The 19,519-nt window shown below is 37.6% G+C and overlaps 1 non-coding gene across 1 annotated transcript; it reads right to left on the reverse strand.

The window, feature by feature from the left end:
• Positions 1–422: 422 nt before the first annotated feature.
• Trnae-cuc (transfer RNA glutamic acid (anticodon CUC)) lies at positions 423–494 on the reverse strand. Its single transcript has one exon. It is a non-coding gene; the product is annotated as a tRNA-Glu (tRNA).
• Positions 495–19,519: the final 19,025 nt, after the last annotated feature.

Consider the following 19,519-nt stretch of genomic DNA (forward strand, 5'->3'; position numbering starts at 1 on the left):
CTCTCTCCATTGCCCGCTGAGCGACACCGAGCCTCCTCACGAGACCCATAGTAAGCGGCCACGTCTCACTGCCGTAGGTCATCACTGGCAACACGCAAAAGGTCACATTGAATCAATTCATCTAAAAAAGGAATATTTATTTTTGACATTTGTCGACATTGCGCACTTACTATTCTTCTATCGTGTGGGTTGTGAGGTGGAGTGCCAACCTCATCAACCCTAGTGTCAGGGTTACTATTGAGCCGCCAAAGGCCTCTGACATGGCTCATGTAACGACTACTTACTTACATCAGTAAGTAGTAACCGGGACCAACGGCTTAACGTGCCTTCCGAAGCACGGATCATCTTACTTTTTGGACAATCAGGTAATCAGCCTGTAATGTCCTAACCAAACTAGGGATCACAAAGTGATTTTTGTGATATGTCCCCACCGGGATTCGAACCCGGGACCTCCGGATCGAGAGCCCAACGCTCAACCACTGGACCACGGAGGCCGTTACTTACTAATAAAAAACTGCTACTATACTACTTACTACTATGTTACTTATTATAGGCGCAAATGTCAAATTGCAATATTGCTTTTTAGATGAATTACTTTGTTGTGGCTACTTTAACCCACCCGGGTATCTACAAAGGTTGAAGTGCTGACGTCTGGTTGTCCGCAGATGGAATGATGAGGGTTAAAATAATTCGTGTAACCGAAGTGTAATCGATTAAATGAGGCACGGGCCTTCCCTATGGATGGATAGGGAGATCGGGCCTTAAACCATCACGCGGGGCCAGTGCGGATTGATGGTTATTAACGACTGCTAATGCAACCGGGACCAACGGCTTAACGTGCCTTCCGAAGCAAGGAGGAGCTCGAGATTAAAACTTTCTTTTTTTTTGTGGTCACCCATCCTATGACCGGCCAACAATCGCAGACCGAGCGCGTTAACCGCTGCGCCACCGAGCTCCTCAATTTATTAAATACCTATTGGCAAGATTTCGCCAATGTTCAACGCTTTGGAATCGAGTCCACCGATAAATCGTTATCAATGAGTTTTATTGCTTGTCGCTCCACGGAGTCGAGAACAATAAAGGATATTATTCTATAGGTATCAACGCTAAATGTTTGTTAGTTGTTTTCTAAATGGCCTTTAGTTAACCCTATATACGACCACCCGTGGCTTCTTGCGCGTGGACTGTCAAAAGGTATTGTGTCATGTTACCTACATGTTTCACCAACAAAATCTTGCTACAGACTCGCTAAATTCGTATACAATAGCGACGCAACGAATCGACAATGCTCGTGAGGTGCCTCTAACTATTAAAATTAGTTCGAGTTGTTCCTGAAATTTATAGTTAATATACAGGGTGTCATTGACACCGTAACGAATACTGAGGGAGATGATTCTGATCACGATTCTGAGTTAATATCAAGTAAAATTTTCTGTTGCAAAATTAATCTTCTTCTTTGCGAGTCGATGGCGATCGAAGCTAAATTTTTGCTAACCAATAATTAGCCACGCTTAAAAAAAAAAGCGTGCTAAATTAATGATATTTTTGTGTTTTTTATAGTCCATTACAAGTTAATATCAAGTGGAATTTTTCGATGGAAAATTCCACTTGATATTAACTCAGAATCATGATCTGAATCATCCCCCTTAGTAGTCGTTATGATGTCACTTACACCTCGAACAAGTGCGTACAGCTGGCCGTATGGGTACGACTTAGTGTCACCGCGTGCCGAAAGCAGAGAGGGACGATCCAGACCGTGATTCTGAGTTAATATCAAGTGGAATTTTCCGTCGCTAAACTCATGAAAAAGTTAGTGTTTTTAAAAAATATTTTCAGTTCCATACTTTTGCGACGGAAAGTGCCATTTGATATCAAGTAACTCAGAATCATAAGTTGAATCATTGCCCTCAGTATTCGGTATGGTCTCACTAACATCCTGTATAACCTACTTTGTTGTACCATCTTCGTAGGGAAACAGCTTCCTTGTTTGAGATAAAACTTTCGCAATATTTTACTCTTTGTATCCTAAATCTTTATAAGACACGCGGTGTTTGGTTTTGTGCTTACAAATCCCTTCTTATCTTAAGCATTATAGGTTTGATTACAGTTCAGTACAAGAAGAAAATATTTTCATCACTTCGGGAATATTTTATTTATAGTAGTTTAGTAGTTTATGACGAGAGTACGTGGCAGCGCCAACAGTCTTCTAAGAATCGTAGCAGAGAGGATGGATGGCCCATTCTGGAAACGCTGGGTTATGACTCACGTGTTACCCATACGCCGTGTGGCCAAGTAATGTCATTTAATTTAATTTAATATACTAACATAGTTCGTAAGTCTCTATTGTTTTACTAACATAATTATGGATGCAGAATCTGAAATAAATATTCTATTATTATTATTGTATGTCTTTTTCATATCTCGGGCCTATGGAGGCCCGGACTTTTGGAAGGCGTGTGTGGGGCCGAAACCAACACGTAGAGGCCCCTTAAGACAGTTTAATCTAAATGTGATTATTATTAGGTTAAAGATAAATTGTGTAATTAGCTAGTAGGCTAGATTTTAATATTCATCATCATTTATTTATTAAGTACTACTACGTATACATTATACATATAAAACATTAACAACTAAGACATTTACTTACTAAAATTAAGACTTGTATATATATGACAATTACAGTGTACATAGCATCTACAAATTAGTAATTAAATTAACAAAGCTGTCTCTATTTACCCTTAACTGACAAATATGATATATCATCTAGCGTCCTCTAACATGATGGACTAATGTTATGGGCGATAGGCTGATCCCTTATCACCATAAGGTTCATCATATCCATCTTAGGACTTCGTATCAACAGTGGCTGCAAGTTGTCTTTGATTACTTGTGGCTCTGCCCACCCCATTTGGGATTACGGGCGTGAGTTTATGTATGTATGTATGTATGATATATCATCACTAATTCATTAGCCACACTTTTGTCGGTGTAGCATTTCCAATGCTACTTTTTTACGGAAAAATAGAGCAGTGGTTTTCCCAATTTAATATGCCTTCCGCCCAATTTAATATTATGATGCCTCTATTTTAATTTTATGAAGCATATATTTAAGTATTTGAATGCTTTATTAAATACTTCGGGCATGTCGCAGAAATAATAAAAAGAAATCTTTTTACATTAATCACCAATTAAAATGTTTAGTAAGTTGATAGCACACGACAAACAGGTTGAATATCAGCGGGAAGCCTTTAGTCATTTTATTCGCCCGGCTTATTCATTCATTCATTTTAAAATTAACATTTTTTAATCATCCGTCCCTTTCCTTTTCAGCGGATAAGAGAATGACGGGTATAACTTAAAATAAAATTAGGAGGTGTCTGCAGGAATCGGGGCCTTTTTTATTTTTATTTTTTGACGTGACTTATTGTAGATTTGCCGCAGATGGCATTAAATACTTGGCCGGACAAATAATAGGGAGCGCTGAAAGCTCTCACCCGGTACAACGTTTAAGACAACAGGCCTGAGGGTGCCCAGTTGGGCGCGAACCTCAGTTGGAATCGGGGCCAATGACTTAATAGTTACATCAAGCATGTTTTGTGTTTCCAATAGCACAGGTTATATTGTTTGACGTTAAAATAAAATTTGTTATCCTAAGCCTTATAAATGAATGAGATATGATTACCAAATAAATAAAATATAACAGTTAATTGACGTTCCACTCCAAATATTATCCTACCTAAATGCGTAGTTTGCAGTATTTATCTCATTTTATGTCCAACGGTAAACATCGCACAGTAAATGTAATCAATTTAAATTGAAATCGTTTCAATCTGGTGTTTATAGGAATTGTCCAGCACAGGGTTACTCTATCAATTTATTTGCTATTATCGCTCAGTAATTGGATTGCTCTTAATAAATATTGTTTTATCGCGCTTCCTCGAGTCATTCATTCAAATGTTTATATACAGCCTCTGTTGAGAGATGAGCTCACGAACAAGAGGTCCCAGGTGCGAATCTTGTTGTGGACACTTTCATAAAAAACACTTTGCGATCCCTAGTTTGCTTAGGACATTGCAGGCTGACCAAATTATCCGAAAGTAACATGATAATTGCTCCAGATAACGGCCTCCGTGGTCTAGTGGTTGAGCGTTGGGTTCACGATCCGGAGGACCCGGGTTCGATTCCCGGTGGGGACATATCACGAAAATTAATTTGTGGTCCCTAGTTTGGTTAGGACATTCGGTCCGAAAGTAAGATGATCCGTGCTTCGGAAGGCACGTTAAGCCGTTGATCCCGGTTACTACTTACTGATGTAAGTAAGTAGTCGTCACATGTGCCATGTCAGGGGCCTTTGGCGGCTCAATAGTAACCCTGACACCAGGTTTGATGAGGTTGGTACTCCACCTGACAACCCACACGATAGAAGAAGATTGCTCCAGAGGCCTCATTAGTCGTTGTTATCGGCTATATTGTAAAGATTGTAAGCATATGCCTACACACACGCCCATTCCTCAGTCTGGCTGTCAATGATAACACTAAAATCAGGTTCGATGATGTTATTGACTTCACTTTGGACTCATGAGAAATATATAATGTACTCTGACAGGTGGATTTAGGTTCGAAGATCCAAATATACGTAGAAAAGGTGAAACTTGCTGATTGACACATGAACGCACAGGCTATACCTCTGGGCCTACAAAGTTGAAATTCTGCAGAAAGCTTCCTTTTATAATGCCTCCGCAACTTGCTCAAGCCACCCCAACAGGGATTACTGGCATAGATTGCGTCTGTCTGTCTTAATTTGTAACGAAAAACGACTAGATACAACAAAAAAGAAAAAAATATATATTTATACACCGACAGACAGGTACTTATATTTACGCAGAACGGAATCCACACAAAAAAAAACAAATCAAATCCAAACTAAAAAATAAATAATACTAGCGACCCCGGCTTCGCTAGGGTGCAATGCCGAGGAAAAAATTAAAAAATAATTTGTAAATAATTTTATTTACGACATCACATTAATAACCTGAAAAATAACAGTATTAATACATCATACATAGTAAGGCCTGTAAAATTTACCCGATTTTGACCATTTGACCCAATTTGACCGATTACCCGTCCCTTTTCTTTTCAGCGGATAAGAAAATTACAAGTATAACTTAAAATAAAATTAGATGGTGTGTACAGGGGGGTTAAAAAAGCCACATCTAAGCAATTCATCTAAAATAGCAATATTGCAATTTGACATTAAAATTTTTGCATACAAATTAACTGCGCAATGCAAACATATGTCAAATAGCAATATTGGTTTTTTAGATGACTTGCTTCAATGCGGCCTTTTCTAACCTTATAATTAGAAGAAGAAAGAAAGAAAAATTTATTAGTTCCGGACACCACTATCGTTACATAGCATAGATGATTTTCAAGATCAACAATCGATATTGTAACTAGGCACCGATTTTTCGGCAACAACTACTCTGTCTACCCCAACTGGGAATATTGTCGTGAGTTTATGTTATGAATTTTAAGTTATCTATAATTCTATTTGTATTTTTTTTTTGTATTGAATAAAGTCAATAACTGCTGGACCGATTTCAAAAATTCATTCACTATTAATAAAAATATAAGTTTACAAACTAAAACTCATCAGTTTCCCTAACGTTATAACTGTTTGTCACAGGGTCCGCTTACCTAACCGGAAGGTTTGACTGGTCCGCTTTTTTACAAAATCAACTGCCTATCTGACCTTCCAAACCGCGAAGGGAAAACCTGCTCAAAATAGGTTAGGTTAGGTCACATACCTCCGAAACAAATAAATGTTTTTATCTATCTATCTATCTAAACACATTTCTCAGGAATGTGGGTTTCCTCACGATGTTTTCCTTCACCGCAAGTTTATAAAATAAAACCCGAATACGTAAAAATCATGCTATAAAAAGTACCTATTTTCATGTTTCATATTTTTTTGAGCGTGATTTTTACATATATACAGGGTGTTAGTGACATCGTAACAAATACTTGGGGGGATGATTCGGACCATGATTTTGGGTTGATGTCAGGTGGAAGTTCCTGTGGGAAAATTCGTGAAAATTTTCTATAAGTACTTTGCGTCGGCAAATTCCACTTGATATCAACTCAGAATCGTGGTCTGCATCATCCCTCAAACTTTTCGTTTGTATACATATGTTTACAAACATAGTGGTCAAACACATAACCTTCCTTTTTGCTTCGCATATGTCGGGTAAAAAATAAATGTCCACCCGTGCGAATCCGACCAACCCGCTAGTGTTATATAAACTCAGAATGGCATAGGTAATATTAGTTAGACTCGCAAGTAAGGAAACAGGTTGCATACGAGTACATTCGAGTCACGTAGTATCGGAAAGACGCAATCACACAGATGGTACCAGTGGGTGAATTTCAAACGTGTTCTTACGTGAAACTACATTATTAGACTTACTATGCCTAAAAGATTTAAAAAAAAACCTATACTGCTTTCTGGAATTTGGGACTCTCCGTTGCGTTTCGAAAAAAAATATAATATACTTACATAGATGGCGATGTACAGAATTGCCTTCGTTTAACTTTATAATTCCATGGAACAGAATCTCTGTTTTTGGGTATAAATTATGACTCTTGATAATATACACCTAGGCACAATTACATCTTCCACCTCTTATTATTCTAATCAAAATAAAAAGAACCAATATATGTCGCAAATGATCCAAATATCAGTCAACAATTACTTTAATCGGTTCGGTTGTATCGGTTGATTGAGGTGAGTCCTGTGCCCAGCAGTGGGACGTATATAGGCTGTTTATGTTTATGTTATGTAATTACTTATATATGCTTCTGCCGTTACATTATAACATAACATAAAATATAAACAGCCTATACACGTCCTACCGCTGGGCACAGGCCTCCCCTCAACCAACCGGAGGGGGTATGGAGCATACTCCACTACGCTGCTCCACTGCGGCTAATAGCCGGGACCAACGGCTTAACGTGCACTCCGAAGCACGGAATCATCTTACTTTTTCGGACAATCAGGTGATTCAAGCCTGAAAATTCCTTACCAAACAAAGGACACAAAGTGATTTCTACAATGTCCCCATCGGGAATCGAACCAGGACCTCCAGATCGTGAGCCTAACGCTCTAACCACTAGACCACGGAGGCTGTTAAGATGAATTCTTAATATTAAGGTAGAATTTGGTGCTGTCCAAATGACGCGAAGTGACTTTCCATGTTATGTCACACACATTGACATTACGTGACGGCTTCCGTGGTTCAGTGGTTGAGCGTTGGGCTCACGATCCGGAGGCCCCGGGTTCAAATCTCGGTGGTGACATAATCACACTATGTGATCCCTAGTTTGGTTAGGACTTTGCAAGCTGATCGATTGTCCAAAAGTAAGATGATCCGTGCTTCAATTCAAAGGGCACGTTAAGCCGTAAGTCTTGGCTACTTTTTACTTATGTAAGTTTGTAGTCGTTACATGAGCCTTTGGCGGCTCATTGGTGAACCTGACACCAGGGCTGATAAGGTCGGTCATTGATCTCACAACCCACACGACAGATAAGAGAAGATTGATATGTAGATGTGGACAAACCCTTACTTAATAAGTAACCTAAGTGCTTAGTGGGTTGTTTAACTCATAAGCATAACAAAGGAAAGGAATACTTATTTTTCAATTTAAAAAAATGTTATTTGATATGTTTGTGACGTACTTACAATCAAAGAGCAAAAGTTCAGTCACTGAGCCCAGCGAATTATTTGTAAACAGTGGTGAAATTATGAACCATTATTTGCCATAATTATTAAATTTATGTTTTTGTAGGTGTTGTTGGTCTATTACAGAAACGACATGTAACCAGGAGGTCTTAAGTGCAACCAGTTAATTTATTACTATGCAAGAAACTGATTGGACTTTTGCCGCTTATCGTACATTCACCAAGATAGAGATGTTCTTAGAAAAGTTTCAGTTCGATCTACTCTGAACCGGCGTGCGTGTAGAAGGCAATTGATGAATGCGGAGGAAGCAAGAGAAGTGTGTCAGGATCGAATGCTATTCCATAGTCTCTGCTTACCCCGGTGGGAAATAGGCGTGAGTTTATGTATTGTTGTTTTAATTATTTCATTTCGTCTGTTAGTGAATGTTGTGTTTCATTTAGTCTCTGTAGTGTCCTCACATAATTTACACATCTTTTTATTCTTTCAAATCTAAAGGATATACAATAAGAGGTATAACCCACTAAGACAATACACTTTGAAGGAGTAGTTTCAACTCATTATCTCCCAGTTACTCGTTGGGGACACAGAACAAAGAACATCTGGTGGAATACGAGTACTCACGTAACAGATCATGGAGCGATGATGAAAAAGAATACAAATACAGGGTCTTAGTAACATCGTACCGAATACTAAGGGGGACGATTTTGTCCGGCTATGTAGTTAATTCCATCTGCGGCAAATCTACAATAAGTCACGTCAAAAAAAAAAAAAAGATGGGGATGATTCAGCTGGTGATTCTGAGTTGTGTCGTGTGAAATGTTGGAAAATTAAGAAAAAAAATTTGAGTTTTTGTTAATTATTTTCAGTTCCACATTTTTGTGACGGAAAATTCCACTTGACATCACCTCAGAATCATGGTCTGAATCATCCCTCAGAGTTTTCGTTACGATGTCACTAACACCCTAAATAATTTATCTTAACACTAGGCCGCCTTTGCCCACCTTAGAATAAATTTATCCTGTAAGAAATGTTTTGTTTTGTGTGCAATAAAGTGATTTATTATTATTATTATTTAGTATATATCTGGATTGAATCCATCTCGGCTCTTTGAGGCCGGTACCTTTAAGTGATCACGGGCCTAAACCAAGTGATCACTCATTTAATAAATTGGGTTAAGTTGCATGTCGGTCTGTCTGTAAGAATTTTCGGACTATTCGCCATGTGTTTAATATTGTGGCTTTTTGTAGAACACTATAGATTTGTCGGGGTAGGTCAAGGAGTTGGATATTGTAAAGTAACTGTTTGAGTATTACGCCAGTAGTAGAAATGACTATGGGAACTATTGTTACTGTATGAAGGTTCCACATCCGTGCTATTTCGTATTTTAGATCGGTGTATGTGTTCAGTTTTTCGGATATTGTAGACTGTAAATTATGTGTATTGAATGTGTAGTGCTGTTCGTTTTTCTTTGTTAATTATTACTAGGCCCTCAGGTAGAATTGTTCATGTCTAGGCTTTAAAACGCCAACTCCTATTTCTTATTGCTCCGTGTGACAGACAAATGAAGTTGAACGTTAATTACCTCCGACGGGGACTGTTCATTAAAAGAGGTTTGAACGAAAAATGGAAGTTCTGTAGATGGTGAAAGGGGATACCAGTATCTTTTGTGTTTCAACATACATAAATAAACACGTGTGCTTAAACATACTGTTAGATAGAAAAGAATCGATCGACCTAATATCGACTGATACATCACTATGCTAATGAACGTAACAAAAGTAGCTTCCGTACTTTGACAGATCTTATACTTACCTTGTATTAAGACGATTGTAAAATGGTATCTAAATATATAAAAGGAGAAACTGACTGACTGACATATCAACGCACAGCCTTAACGGCTAAACGTAGGTACTTGTGGAAGGGACGTAGCTCAGGTACCGTAGAGGTGCACTAAGAAACGAATTCCCGAAAGTTTCACGGGAACGGGAATTAGCGGGAAAATCTTTTTGTATGAAAAATCTAAACCGCATGCAGGTACCTTAGTTAACTTAAAGCTTAGTTGCAACAGGATATTGCAAAATTCCCACGGAAACGGGAGTTAGCGGGAAAAAACATTTGTATGAAAAAATCGAAACCGCGTAAGATAGATGTTTTCAATCTAGCATGCATGCATACCTTAGTAAATATAAAGTTTAGTTATGGCTGTATTTTGAAAAATGGGAGTTAGCGGGAAGAAAAAAAATATCTAAACTGCATAAGTTAGATGCTTGAAATTTGATATGCACTCCCACACACACAAAGATCTCTCTTTTATAACACGCCACGCGGACGAAGTCGCGGGCAAAAGCTAGTACATACATAAACATGTATGACGGGACTGTTTTTTTATTTATTTGACAGGCGCGCCTAGGCGGTATGAAATCCCAATAGTTTGTCTAGAAAATGTATGTTTAGTTTGACGTCCGAAAAAGGTAGAAGAAACGCAAATATATTCGGTACGCAAGGATATTACAAAAATAGTATATAAAGAAAATATAGAACGATAACCATAACACTATCGAAGCTAAACTATTCTATATTGGACATATCGGAGAGTATCCGAGCGATATTAGTACTTTGAGAATACTTATATGGTCAAATTAGGTACATAAAGTCTATCGTAACTGTTATGAAACGTACAGTTAGTAACATTAGACTGTCTTCACTTCATAACCTAATATCAGCTCGAAACTGAATACTGCCATATGGAATAGTAAGAGGTACAATCAAAGAGCAAAAGTTCAGTCACTGAGCCCAGCGAATTATTTATAAACAGTGGTGAAATTATAAACTATTAGTCGTCATAATTATAAACTTTATGTTTCTGTAGGTGTATGTGGTCTATTACAGAAACGACATGTAACCAGGAGGTCTTAAGTGGAATCAGTTAATTTATCACTGCAAAAAACTGATTGGACTTATGCAGCTTATCGTACATTTGTCACGTGATGAACTAAGTATCGGAAACTCACTGAGCACATCACACACACTCACACACTTTCACACTTTGTTCCATCACTTTTTTTCTTCACTTCATAAACACTACATATTATAAATAAAAGTCGCTTTTTCTGTCCCTATATCCCCTATGTACGCTTAAATCTTTAAAACTAAGCAACGGATTTTGAAGCGGTTTTTTTTCATCGATAGAGTGATTCAAGAGGAAGGTTTATATGTATAATAACATCCATTAAATAGTGAAGAAATACTGTTATTTTTGAGATTTTTAATGTGATGTCGTAAATAATTTCATTTTTTCCTCAGCATTGCACCCGAACGAAGCCGGGGCGGGCTGCTAGTAATTAAATAATCTTAAGTTTATATTTATGTATGTAAGTTAGTGTTTTATATTTATGCATTATGTTAGCTTGGACTTTAAACCATTGAATTCGACTGTTTGAATTCTTGTTGGGATCATAGGTAAATGTTATCACGTGGTTTCCAGAAATTATGGCCAGTTAATTGGCTCGCCCCCGAAACTTCTATAAACATAGCTGGCAATAATTTGGTAGTATACACCTCTGCATACCCTTTCGAGGATACAGGCGTCTGTTGTGTTATGCTGTTTATTTCCGGGAAGTCCCATATTAAATGTACTCCGTCTGGGGACTTCGTAGTATTGTGGCGCGGAACATAATAATGTCTCGTCTATTTTGGTAGCAGAAATGCATGATAACGATTGGGAATATTACCTCCCAAAGGCAGACTTCAATAAGTTTGACTCCTGATAAATTGGACAAAGGTCACGACATACGGAGATAGCGGAAGAGTTCTACGATAAGTTTTTTGTAATGTACCAGGTGTCTCTCTCTCTATTTAAGAGCTGCGCTCTTGTCGGTGGAGTAACCGCCATTCCTCTCTTCTTCCCGCCAAAACCTTCACCTCCCGATACGACACGACCTGCACCTTCTCTTTTATTTGTTTCATAAATGTTCTCCTAGGTCTACCCCTTTTTCTCTTCCTGTTCAATTTTTCCTTCTATAATGTTTGTTATAAATGAATCGTGTCGTATCAGGTGGCCAATCATATTTCCGCTCCGGTTCTCTATAGTCTTCAATATGGTTCTCTTTTCTTCAACTCTTTCCAGCACTTTTTCATTTGACACTATTTCAGTCCAGCTTATACCCTCCATCCTTCGCCAACACCGCATATCAAACGCTTCCAACCTGTCTCTGTCTCTGGTCTCTGTACCAGGTGTAAATTTTATTATATTTTATTTTACGCTGTCACGTTGGCCTAACAGAAAGCTTGGTGAGGTGTAAGTTCTTAATTCATCTTGCTATGGATCCACTTCTGACTACCCCTTTGCGATAAAGTGGTGAGCTTAAGTGTATGTTATGTTCAAATCCATGAACCTCTGCAGATGTTAGTTTTTATAGGTGTACTACGTAATGGAATTGTTATTTTTGGTTTTTAATTGTGATAAGACTATGTCGGACTCACTGACCCCCAAGACACAGATACACCTAGTTTGGGGGCCAGAGAATCAATTCATTGTATACTACATTAACCAATAACAACAATGTATCAACAATTATATTGTGGCAGTTTATACAAAAAAAATATATTTTAAAGCTGTGTAAGCATTTATAAATAATTTTCTTACGTTGCATGGCAAAAAGTTTCGTTACATATATTCTCGTTTGTTAACAAACAACTTTCTTGTTTGATAAAATTATCAATCGATTCAATAAATTTTGTCGAAATCGATATGTTTGTTTTTATTTATTTTATTTTATTTCGGGAGCTTACAGCAAAATTTACAATGTTACATATTAACTTAATATATAAAAGCCATTAACAAGCTTCCACGGATTGTAAAAAAAAACACAAAATTTTACAATATGGTTCTAAGACCTTATGCAAATGGAGAAAATCCTTTAAAATAAGAATATCTAAACAATAGAGGAAACGAAGTCTCTATCAAGTGTTTTTTAGCACCTCGAATGCTGCCAGCAATTAATTTTTTTACGTGACTTATTGTAGATTTACCGCAGATGGCATTAACTACTTGGCCGGACAAATGGGGAGCGCTGAAGGCTCGCACCCGGTACAACGTTTAAGACAACAGCCCTGAGGGTGCCCAGTTGGGCGCGAACCTCGACTCAGGGCGTCGTCTGAGAGGAAAAATATTTGAAAGAATTAATCGACCCTAGTGGGTCGATAGCGATAAGCGCTGAATGAGGGAAATCGTCGACCACGCCGGCGGGGTCGGTATCGGGGTCCTGAATTGCTTAGTGTCGCGAGCTGATTGGCTGCATCTATGGCTAGAGTAATCGGGTCGTCGGGATCGTATATTACTTTCTTCATGCTGCCAGCAAATAGGTCCAAATTCAAGTCATGACTAAGTTTATTAAATAATATGGAACATCTCAGTCAAAAGCTGTTCTTTATAAAGTTCGTGTGATAGTAAGAGATGTGAAGCAATGAAGGATTTCTAAGCCTACGACGAGGAACTGCAACCATAATCCTACCGAGGGGCTGTGGATTATCGAATAAGCCCTGAGCTATTTTTTCCCTATCATACGTTTTGTTCGTATTTTGACAGAATCACATGACTTATTTGGGTTCACATATTAGCACCAATCGACAAAACGACATAACTATATCGTGAGCATCGATAAAATGACCGTGACAAAATTTTATCAAGTTGCGCATGATATCCCTTCCTAACGTAACCAGGTACAACATAGCCTTTACAGTTTCCCTTTAAGCCATAAAGCGAGAGAGGTTATTACCTGTAATCGTTATGTATATTAAATTGCCCGCACGTTAGCATACATTAAAGGTACTTAGGTTCTTCGACTTCCCGCTCAAACGATTTCAATTTTCTAAGCGATAAGCAAGTGCTTATGTAAGCTTACAGTCGACTGCAATTTAATACTTACAAAGCTTCCTTGAAGGGTTTTAACTGGATAAACTAGCAAATCAAAACAAAATCATTTATATTATAATTAAAACACATAATAACGGGTTCTTACTGCGTTTCAATAAGAGATATGAGACTCCCGATATTTCGACACTGTTGCAAGTGCCATGATCACGTAATGACTGAGACACATGATATGACAGTCATCCCGTGATCATGGCACTTGCAACAGTGTCGAAATATCGGGAGTTTCATATCCCTGATTTAAACGAATTGTAGCGTGGACAGCGATTCCCGGAACGGCGACTGCTTGACATCACATCTGTCATTTACATGTACAGTTCAAAACACAATTTTAATCACGCTACATACAATATTTTTTTTCCACTGAAATAATTGCATTTTTGGTTCATTTTTGTTTCATAATATTGAAAACCTTCCAGCCTGTTTTATAAATGCAGTAATCTTATGGGATTAAATATGTGATACAAAGCTACTAGGTATATATACTTACATCTTATCTCGATATTTTTTTTAATATATACTTATATCTTTTCGGATGGCTGGTTACTGGCACCTACTCTCAATTATCAATACAATCTTGTCTAATCTAGCCTACAAGATCCGACTGCTGAGCAAAGGCCTCCTCTTCCTCTTCCCATCATCGCGATCCTGAGCGCATTCCAGCCAGTCCCTCCGGCAAGCGTCCATGTCGTTGCGCCATCATAAGACACAACGTGTGACGATCCGTGCGTACCGCTCAGCGTGCATGCGACAAGCATGTCCGGCCCAACCTCATTTAAGTCTGTCATCAATACAATACAAAGTGCTTATTGGATACTGAAGAAACACATTATTTAAACAATCTCAGAGTAATAGTTGTTACAAAAGCGGCCTTATTGCGTAGCTAGAACTTTATGCTGTTAGGTATAGGATATAATTAAGTTTATCAATTAATATATAAATGATAGTTTTAGTAGCAGCAATGATGGATGATGATGTGATAACTTTTAAGAACCGATGTGGAGAGGTTTAAATTAATAAAACACATTGTCATCAATAGACTCTTATTTATATATATAACGTTTATATTTTTAAAATTCTAGAACAGGCGCACACACATAAGCTTCGACGTCCTTTCGTGTTCTTCTCGTACACTGTGTGGCGTATTCTCATTATCTCTCTAGTACTCGAAGAACCTATGAACTCTGCAGCGGGTTCGCTGGGAGAGCATCACCTCGTCAATTACTTATAAACGTAAAAATAGATGAATCCCACCTGATGTACTTTCAAGCAGCCGTAGCTTTACCGTACTTGTTAGGCGCTTGCTGCTATAGGTCCACTCCGGCCTGCTATCGCTTCAACATCATCCTGCGCCCACGTGGTTACTCTCAGGCATTGCCTAAATTCTTATCCCGGACTAAGACTTTTCACCTCATCACCTCAGCATACAAGTAAGTTCGCACTCAGTTGGATCATGAGCAATCTTGGTGGCTTTTAACAGATCAATAGCAACTTCTGTTCCCAGGGAAGAGTGACACTCTTTATGATACATAACGATGATAAGCAGCAATGATTCGATTATTTCGATTATTCGAGTATTTTTATGTAAAAATAAATAAACTGGATACCTAGGTATTTACATATATTTTAATAGCAAAGGTAAGTATAGCCGAATTACCTTATTGACAAACCTTTCCTTCAACTCTGAAATTGGTAAACGGATGCATTCGTTGTCTTCCAACTTTTTGAAAAACTGGTGACTTTCACATCAGAGAGTAACGTTCAATGAATTTCGTCCAACCTTAGCATATAGGTAACTCGACCAGTCCAGTATCGACCATTCTTTTTCTTGATTATTTGGCAAAATTTATCAACGAATAATTCCAAACACTGATAACCACACAATAGGAGTACTTTGTTTCATCCTTGTTTCACAATTTTTTGATACTTTTATTGAATTTTTACAATGAAATTGAAATTTATTCTATAAAAATAACAATAGACATGACAAATGCTTGACATGACAGGAACATTATTTATTATTTGTAATTTTATTACTTATAATATACTAAACAGTCAAAACATACATACCAAAAACTGTAAATTAGATTGAAAGAGATTACGTATGCTATGATAATTTATTAAAATTGTTCAATTTTATTTGATCCTAACTAATAAATAGAACAGAATAAATTCGAATGTGAGTTTGATTGTGTGTTACGTTACAGCACAGCAATAACTAATAAAATAGTACTACCTATAGAAAACACTCTCCACGCGTTTGGAGCCAGGGACAAATATTTTAGGTACTTATTAGGTATTACTTATCTAAATCAAAATTCATTTTATATTATTCAGGCAACGGGTTTAATGATTATAATCATGGTACCTACTTAAACATAATAGTTATGTTTGGTATTCTTGTAACACCTGTTTTTAGACTTCCGACAAGGCTGAATCGCATGCGAGTTTTTTTTTTTGACGTGACTTATTGTAGATTTGCCGCAGATGGCATTAACTACATGGCCGGACAAATGGGGAGCGCTGAAGGCTCTCACCCGGTAATCGCATGCGAGTGTGTGCCTCCGCGCTTGGAAAAAGTTGTGTCAAATTAACATTTATCGAATGACGATGGCAACTTAAAAAAGATTAAGATGACCAAAGACTAGGCTGTATGGGTTAAGCTCCCTTTGCATGCCTTATTTTTAAAGTGGTGTGCCACGTCAATGATGTTGAAATGATGTTAAAATCTTTTGGTGAGTTTTTTTGTGATTATTATCTCTGAACTTTGGCTAAAATAAGTTCCACATGTCCATGACAATGGCTTAATCTCACTATCTTTCTTTCAGTGTAAAACCCTCAGAATAATAATAACTGTAAAACCACCTAAAAATCATTGGCTTAGTACATTGACTATCGATTATGCTGTTATACCGTCACACGTAATGTGGTTTACCTATGTTTCCGCGTCTTAACGGGGTAGGCAGACCTGTAATATGTCGTTTTGTTGCAGGGTTCAAAGTCCAACTTGGATGTCTATCTTCAAGGGCTACCTGGGGAGTTCCCCATTAAGATAATGTTGTGCTTACACTCGGAGTAATTGTCTTCTACATCTACATCATGCTTTTCGTATAGGACCTGCTATCCAGCGGTTTGCTTCATGATTTTGCCTAAGACCTGCCGTCCAGGCACTTAATATATCACTTTTTGGCTGAAACTTTAGCGTTTAAGTGGTTTGACTAAGCTTTGCTTGATTGTAATAACAGGATTATTCCTAAATTTGTGTTATCATGAAATAACCTAGACATGCTAAACTCTTTGCTGTATAAGAAGAAGTAATGTTAATATACATTTTTTAAAAGTGAAATTTTTAATTCCATCCTCTTTGCTTTGCTTGCAATAGGAGAGTATCATGTTCAAGGCGCCCAATCCTACTCTCTATTTTTTTGCACTCTATTAAGATCCCTTTTATTCTCTGAGTTCGGCAACTAACACCTATGCCCTGGGACCAACCCTTTCTCAATGCCCTGCCGACGGCGTCCTAGAGGTAGGGTGGGCTCATCCCCACACAGAGGCTACGCAGGAAGTTTCATCCTTCGAAATATCCATTACAAGATTTTTAAAGCAGAATTTAACTTAACGAGGCCTATGTTTGCGCCAGCCTGTATTTACATGATAAATGTACTTAATTATTTTTTTTCAATATTCTACCCCTTCGAGGATACAGACGTGATGCTATGTTATGTCCTTTATTCCCTGTAGTTCTAACTGATCAGTTCTACCGTAGAACTATTGTATTATTTCACAATATAAAGAAGGTATAGGTCTTTTTAAAACAATGTTTATAAAAATATATTATTATATCAAAATGGAGTTTCATTAGTTGCAGCCATTTTCTCCACATAAGTACCTATAATTATTATGTTTCTTAAAAGGTAAGTAGCTAGGAAAATAATACGAGGAAAATTAATTGTAAGTATTTGTCTATTTAAACCAAATCATAAATAAAAAGAATAGGTCTAATACTACTACTTATATAAAAACAACGAACTGAAAAGTATAAGAAAACAGCAAAACAGTTTTTACCATAACTGTACAATAACGTCAAAACTCGCTCGACGTAAAGGGAAAATAAGGCCACTCGCCGTAAAGAGAGTCGCCGTAGCGCGGGTCGCCGTTCGGAAAGTCGCTGTCAACGCTACAATTCATTTAACGCGGTAAGAAACCGTTATTATGTGTTATAATTATGATAATAACCGCGTAAACCTTAAACAATGTCATAATCATCAGCCCATTAACGTCCCCACTGCTGGGGCACGGGCCTTCCCTATGGATGGATAGGGAGATCGGGCCTTAAACCATCACGCGGGCCCAGTGCGGATTGATGGTTATTAACGACTGCTAATGCAGCCGGGACCAACGGCTTAACGTGCCTTCCGAAGCACGGAGGAGCACGAGATGAAAACTTTTTTTTAGTAGTCACCCTATGACCGGCCTTTGCGAAAGTTGCTTAACTTCAACAATCGCAGACCGAGCACGTTTACCGCTGCGCCACCGAGCTCCTTAAACAATGTAAAAATAATTTATTTACATCAAATATGGTTAAACCATACCATTTCGACGAACATCCGTCTTGCTTTTCTGTAATTGTTTTGTGAAAATTTTATATGATGTTATTGTCTTGTTTTTGGGTGTGGCGTCCTTTTATAATAAATTATTTCTGTTCTTTTCTATTCTATATTTAATTTAAATAAATGGTATCGCAGTTAAAATAGGTATCACTTAGTCGCGTTATGAGATGTAAGTACCCATAAGTGAGTCTAAAATGCAGTTACAAATGATTACAGTCTGTATAAAATTCATCTGTTGAATAGTAACACTCTTCAAAGCCACTTATACCTCCGTGGTCCAGTAAATGATTTGCACACGTTGAGCTCACGATAAGACCGGTGGGACCAGGTTCGAATTCTGGTGGGAATATCACAATTTTTTTTTGTGATCCCTACTCTGGTTAGCAATAACTCCAGGCTATTATTTATTTAAGTAAGTATGTAGTTGTTACATCCCTCAGTGAAAAGAGAAAAAATAAATGGAGGACATGTTATTTACGCTGATAAAAGTTTGATGCGTTCATCGCAAAATCCACATAGTTCAATTTACCCGTACAGGACACACAAAATTGAAAAACAAAGGAATCGCGCCCAACTGGGCACCCTCAGGCCTGTTGTCTTAAACGTTGTACCGGGTGAGAGCCTTCAGCGCTCCCCATTTGTCCGGCCAAGTAGTTAATGCCATCTGCGACAAATCTACAATAAGACGTAAAAAAAAAAGAAATACAAAAGAGAATATTGGAAGACTTCACCACCGTATGCAACTCGCACATACGAAAACTGGCATATGTGCCAGTTGACACTTACACTGGAGTAGTAATATAACATTGAGGTTGAGGTTTATACGTAGTATATATACTACATATAAATCGTTTACGGTGCGAGCTATCCGGCTATGGAATCTGCTACCTGAGTGTATCAGGCGGGCACCATCGCTGGAGTCATTTAAAGGACAAGTAAAGGCGCACTTTGTGAACTCTGGCTCCTCCTCTTTTATGTAAACCATCCTTCCTTTTTCCATAGTGTTATTATATGTATGTATAATTATTTAGTTATGTATAATAGTCATATATATATATATGGTTTATATATTTATGTATAGTTTACATATTTATGTATAATATATATATATATGTAGTTAAATATACTTATTTTATGTAGGTTGTTCTTTTAATTATTTATTTTGTTAGAATGCACTAACCCGCTATTATTATACTTGTACAAAATTTTCCTGTACCCAAAGGTTGCCTGGAAGAAAT

This window comes from Pectinophora gossypiella, chromosome 14, assembly GCF_024362695.1.
Source record: "Pectinophora gossypiella chromosome 14, ilPecGoss1.1, whole genome shotgun sequence".
In the NCBI taxonomy this organism is placed as follows: Eukaryota; Metazoa; Arthropoda; class Insecta; order Lepidoptera; family Gelechiidae; genus Pectinophora; species Pectinophora gossypiella.